The sequence below is a fragment of the Schistocerca serialis genome, chromosome 2, assembly GCF_023864345.2.
Source record: "Schistocerca serialis cubense isolate TAMUIC-IGC-003099 chromosome 2, iqSchSeri2.2, whole genome shotgun sequence".
NCBI lineage: Eukaryota > Metazoa > Arthropoda > Insecta > Orthoptera > Acrididae > Schistocerca > Schistocerca serialis.
Genome location: NC_064639.1, coordinates 304,757,556 through 304,763,681, shown reverse-complemented (window position 1 = coordinate 304,763,681; position 6,126 = coordinate 304,757,556).

The following is a 6,126-nucleotide window of genomic DNA, read 5'->3' as shown; positions in this document are numbered from 1 at the left end:
GATTTCCTCCCTCTCTACTGATCTACTGAAGCGCCAAACAAACTGGTATAGGCAAGCGTATTCAAATAAAGAGATATGTAAAACGCCAGAATACGGCGCTGCTGTCGGGAACGCCTAAGAAAGACAACAAGTGTTTTGCGCAAATGTTAGAACGGTTACTGCTACTACGATGGCAGATTATCAAGATTTAATTGTGTTTCAGCATGGTGTTATAGTCGGCGCACGAGCGATGGGACACAGCACCTCCGAGGTAGGGACGAAGTGGGCATTTTCCCGTACTACCATTTCACGAATGTACCATGACTATCAAGAACGGCAAAACATGAAATCTCCGAGATAACTTCAACGCGACAGAAGTGCGACCCTTGCGCAAATTGCTGCAGATTTCCATGCTGGGTCATTAACAAGTTTCAGTGTGCGAACCATTCAACGAAACATAGTCGATAGGGGCTTTCGAAGCCGAAGGCCCACTCGTTTACCCTTGATGACAGTACCACACAAAGCTTTATTCGTCACCTGGACCCAACACCCACATTGGACTGTTAACGACTGGAAACATGTCGCCTGGTCGGACGAGTCTCGTTTCAAATTATATCGAGCGGACGGACTTCTACCGATATGGAGACAACCTCATGAATCCATGGAGCCTGCATGTCAGCAGGGGACTGTACAAGTTGGTGGAGGCTCTGTAATGGTGTTGGGCGTGTGCAGTTAGAGTGATATGGGACCCCTGATACGTCTACATACGACCCTGACAGGTGACATGCACGTGAGCATCCTGTCTGATCACCTGCTTCCATCCATGTCCATTGTGCATTCCGACGGACTAGAGCAATTCCAGCAAGACAATGCAACACCGTACACATCCATAACTCAGTATTAAGAAAACAGTCTTAATACTGAGTTAATTTATAGCATGTTATATCCTAGCCAGTAATGCCACCCGAGCCCGCTGCCAAAAAGGTTGGCAGCATCAAAGTCCGGACGCCGTCCGCATAAGCAGCGCCAGCGAGACAGGAAATCGCCGCAAGTCTGCGCGCGCCGCCGCTGGCTTCTGGCTTCTTAAGCGCTGGAGTCGCGAGCGCTAGGACAGTTCTGTATTCGCCGCTCAGTTGTATACTCGCCACCGAATTGTGTACTTGCTAGTCAGTCGTGTGTTCATCGCAGCAGAGTTGTTGTTTGTCGTCAGCCGACGCTGACCTAGCCGCTCCGACTCGAACTAGACAGATTTCTGTATACACGGAGTTCACTACTGTGTTGCTGTATCTTCGTTAATAAAGATAAGTACCGACTTTTATTTAATCAGAGTGTTTGGGTTTTCCTCTTTCTGTTCACTGTTCCAGCGGACCGGTCGGCCCGCTATTAAAAGTGTGGCGGTGACTTCGTAAGCCGTTTCTACAGCGAATTGCTTGTCGCTACGAACGCCGCCACAAAATAGCAATCGCTGTTTCTCCACAACCGTGTTGTCCAAACATCCATAATTGCTACAGAGTGGCTCCAGGAGCACTCTTCTGAGTATAAACACTTTCTCTGGCCACCAAACTCCCCACACATGAACACTATTGAGCATATCTGGGATGTCTTGTAACGTGTTGAGAAGAGATCTCCACCCTCTCGTACTCTTACTGGTTTATGGACAGCCCTGCAGGATTCATGGGGTCGATTGCCTCCAGCACTATCTCAGACATCACTCGAGTCCATGTCACGTTGTGTTGCGGCATTTCCGCGAGCTCGTGGGGGCCCTACACGATATTATGCAGGCGCACCATTTTGTTTCGCTCTTCAGTGTATAATGAGATGTGGGACCAAATGCGGCATGTAAAATACAAAGAATCCTATAGATTCACTTATTACTGGCAAAAAGTCGAGCTTAATAAGGAAAAAAGAAGGTGACCATTTACTGGAATTGAGCGTCAATATTTCCCCAGCGAGTTATATTAAATCATTAGAGAGCTTGTGTCGGGGACGGCAGGAGATGGAATTAAAGGAGGTGTTCCAGAATTCGCCTTGAGTGATTTTAGAGACAACGGAACAGTTAAATCTTGATGTTCGGTTAGGATTTGACCGAAGGTAAAACAATCCGCTAAACTCTTAATGGCTCACCCGCATATGCACTCTACTAGCGTCCGCCTCGATGACTGAGTTGACGCCGGCACGGTAGCTCAGCGTGTTCGGTCAGAGGGTTAGCTGCAATCTGTAATAAAAAAAAAACTGAATTAATTTATCAACGACGAACTTAAAAGGGTGTCTCGCGACGTACGCCCCGAGCAAATGCAACGAACGAAAACGAACAAAATGAGATTTTTTTTAAAAAAAGTGGTCATCGTCACGGACTATCGTCCTACGGGCCCGGGTTCGATTCCCGGTTGAGGCGGGGATATTTCTTCGCTCAGGGACTGGGTGTTGTGGTGTCTTCATGTCATTCCCATCCGGCGCGCATGTCGCCCAATGTGGTGTCGAATGTAATAACACCTGCACTAAGGCGGCCGGACCTGCCCCGCAAGGGGCCTCCCGGCCAATGACGCCAAACGCTCATTTCCATTTAATCTAATTGTGACCTAAGCGTAGTCTTTTGACGAGTTTTACAATATAATGCCACGAAGACGTCATTCAGATGATGTTATGTAGGGCAGAAACCTTGAAAATCTTGAAGCAAGTACACACAAAACGTCGTCTAGTTAGTGTTGAATACGACAGATACCAAGGGAAACTTCAAGGATTTTGCGACTGTCGCAAAGCACAAAAGAAGTATTCTTCATTCAACAGTGCGTGCTAGATCAAGAGTAACTACTCCACATATCTGAAAGTAACTACTCGATAATGTGTAATGGTACATACAAGATATCTGCCTATGAATCATGTAACTCCCTTACAACTTATTTTCCCAAAAAACTTTGTACCGTGGCCTGAGACCAGCTGGTCTGTATTTGTGAAGTACGGTAAAAGTGATGCTCCCTTACAGCACTGCAGAGACTAATTTGTTTAGTGGAGAATCAGTAACGAATGTGGTGCAGTTGCGCAAACAAGACAACAGGGTCCAAGTGGACTGTGTAGATTTTGAGGACGACAAAGTATTAATGAGATGGAAGAAGAAAAGAAACAACTAGATGGCCTAAGAAAGCCAGCCAGCCAGAAGGTTAGGAATGTGGATAGCTTACAGCAATACACACTGAATACCACTGGGGATTGAAAAACGCCAGAAGGCATCGTTCATAGGTGCACAATTTTAATTGCTAATACCTGGGCGAATATATAGCAGGAATAAACAGGTCTAGTGAGGGAATAATTTTCAGGTTCAAGAAGATAAGCTCTGTCTTCAGTAGGATAAGAGATGTATGTAACAGAAACAATATGTCTACGGACGTAAAAATCAGGCACGACAAGATAATGGCGAGAAATGCACTACTGTATGCGTCAGAGACTTTAGAACGACATACTGCAGAACAGAAAGGATGAGAAAAATCAGGGATGACCTTTTCTGGACCATAAAGAATTAGGGGAAAGACGAAAAAGTACAAGATTTGTGGGACGTGCGATCAGGATGAATATGGACAAAATGGAAAAACAACAGTATTGGAGGCATAAGGTGGGCAAGAGGCAATAAAGTAATCGAGTTTTTTGTTGAATTCAAAAAGGACTGTTCTCAGGTGAGGATCAATTTGGAAGGGGAGGAAAACTTGAGGAGGATATACATACCGACCCGTATGCCAGATATCAACGACAGAGAGAGATACAGGAGAAGGAGAGAGAGTCACTAGCAAACAGGAAGAATAGCAACAGAAGGTGAATCTGAAGATCTCTTAAGAAGAACGAGAGAGAAGAAAATAATGATATGTTCTGAGAGGAGGGGTGGAGGGACGGGCAGATTCCAATGCTTGAGGGAATACCTAATGTGCATCATAGACTACAATCAATAACGAAAGTAGAAGATCAAAAAGAAGGCTCAGCATCGTCGGGATTGAACCTTGAATAAAGGAAGGAATGAGTTCCTCACTGACGAATCCCGCTTCAGTTTTGTGAATGGCTGTCGTCGTACATTAATCTGGAGGGAGAACAGTTGTGAGCCGCAGAATCATCCAGTAAGAAAACTAGTTGGGTGGGGGCGGGAGCAGGTGTAGAGAGGTATCAAGTTAGGTGAAAGCATGGGGATGCCCATCCTCACTGATGATCACCGCCAAGGACGTGTCCATTGTGGCGCACGGGAGGACACTTTTCTCCAGTGAGTCCGACTGTACTCGTAGTCGAGCAGTAGCGTAGTGATAAACACAAAAATCTAATCTCAATGACTGCGAAAGTGGAGTATTTCCACACACAATTATGCGCCATTGACATCAGCTTTTCCACCCGCAAGCATTATATGTAGGGTGTTAAAAGAAAGTATTCCATATTTTGAGAGGTGGTAGCATGGACCGAAATAAGACAGTAACGTCCAACAACGTGGGCTGTAAAATGCATACCCCTTAAGAACTAAGAGTTCTTCATCTTCGCGACTCTGAAACCTTTCAGAAGCCTGAATAATCAACTTTTACAGTTCGGACCGATGCGACATGTACACGAAGAGTGTCAGTGTGGTTCTGGAAGGTACCGGGAGGGATGTGAAGCCATGCTGCCTCCACTGCCGTGACCAGCTGCGCTAGTTTCTCGGCTGAGGGTCCATGGCGGGAACAGCCCGACCGAGGTGGTTCCACAGATTTTCTATTGGATTTAAATCCGGGGAGTTTGTGTGGCCAACGGATTAAGGTAAACTCATTCTGGTGCTCCCCAGACGAAGCACCTACACTACAGGTTGTGTGACAGTCACATTGTCCCGCTGATAGATGCCACCGTGCCAAGGATAAACAAATGTCGTGTAGCGGCAGACATAGTCACCAAAGATAGACACAAACTTGCATTGATCCACTGTGCCTTCCAGGACGACAATATCACCTTGAGAATGCCACGAATGGATTCTCCAGACCATAAGCCTCCATCCTGGTTCCAGGGTGTTTGCTTTAACATTTCATGCCAACGTCAATCTGTCCGATGAAGTATAAAACTTGATTCATCTGAAAAGATCACCTATCGTCAGTGTGGTACTGGCATACTAATTCCAGTCTTCGACACGGGTTAAAAGCAGTTAGTGTGGATGCATAGCCAGGCACCCGCTGCAGAGTCTTATACTCAACAACGTTTGTGAACGGGTCGTTGACGGGACACAGTTCATCTGGGTGGTCAACTGCACAACGGTTGCACGTCTGTTTGCACGCACAAATCTCTGCAGCTGACATTCGCCCTGGTCATCCATGCCCCCTGGTGCATTACAGTGGCCTCGGTGACAGCTTTGGGCAACGTCATTTTGCCATACATAGTATACTTTAACCATGATGAACAGTTTACTAATTTAGTCGTTTCAGAATGCTTCCACCCTCGACCTGCAAGCCAATGATCACGCCCTTTTGGAAGTCAGATAAATTATTCCGTTTCCACCACATAACATCGGCTGCACTGCTTCCCACATTCTGCCATCGCACTTTATATACCACCCCAAGTGCTGCTATCTGCCGTCTATGAGTGGTTTTTACACGTTGACGTCGAACTAAGGCAGTAAACACGTTAATGTGACTCTTCCATGTACCTTCTAGTGGAAGCTCTTTGCTATTACGAACGACTTACAGAATACAGTGAACAAATGAGGACACACACCTGTATTGTTCTCCGTGGCTACAGTATGCAGCAAATATCTGTTAGTGTTACTATTGCGAACCGTATTCACAGTTCTGGGTAAGTGCAGTGCATACGTTGGTTCCAATAGAACCAACAAGAACAAGACCTAGAAGATGATGTATTCCGACTTCTAGATGTACACAATCGAACAGTTTTCCCCATAAATACGGAAGTATATGTTGTGATAAGTTTGTGAAACGGTTTAACACTGCGTTTTATCACTGCACTTACCAACGTAATGGAATCTTATTATTCCACGGGAAGCGGCACCTGATTTATTTACTCAAGCGTTCACTGCATTCTGTAAGTGGTTCGTAACAGCAAAGAGCTGGCAGTAGAAGAGATGTGATTCGCAATCGTGAAGATGAACAAGTGCTCATAGCTCTTAATGCACTAGTGAGAGATGCCGCTTAAAGAATGTCA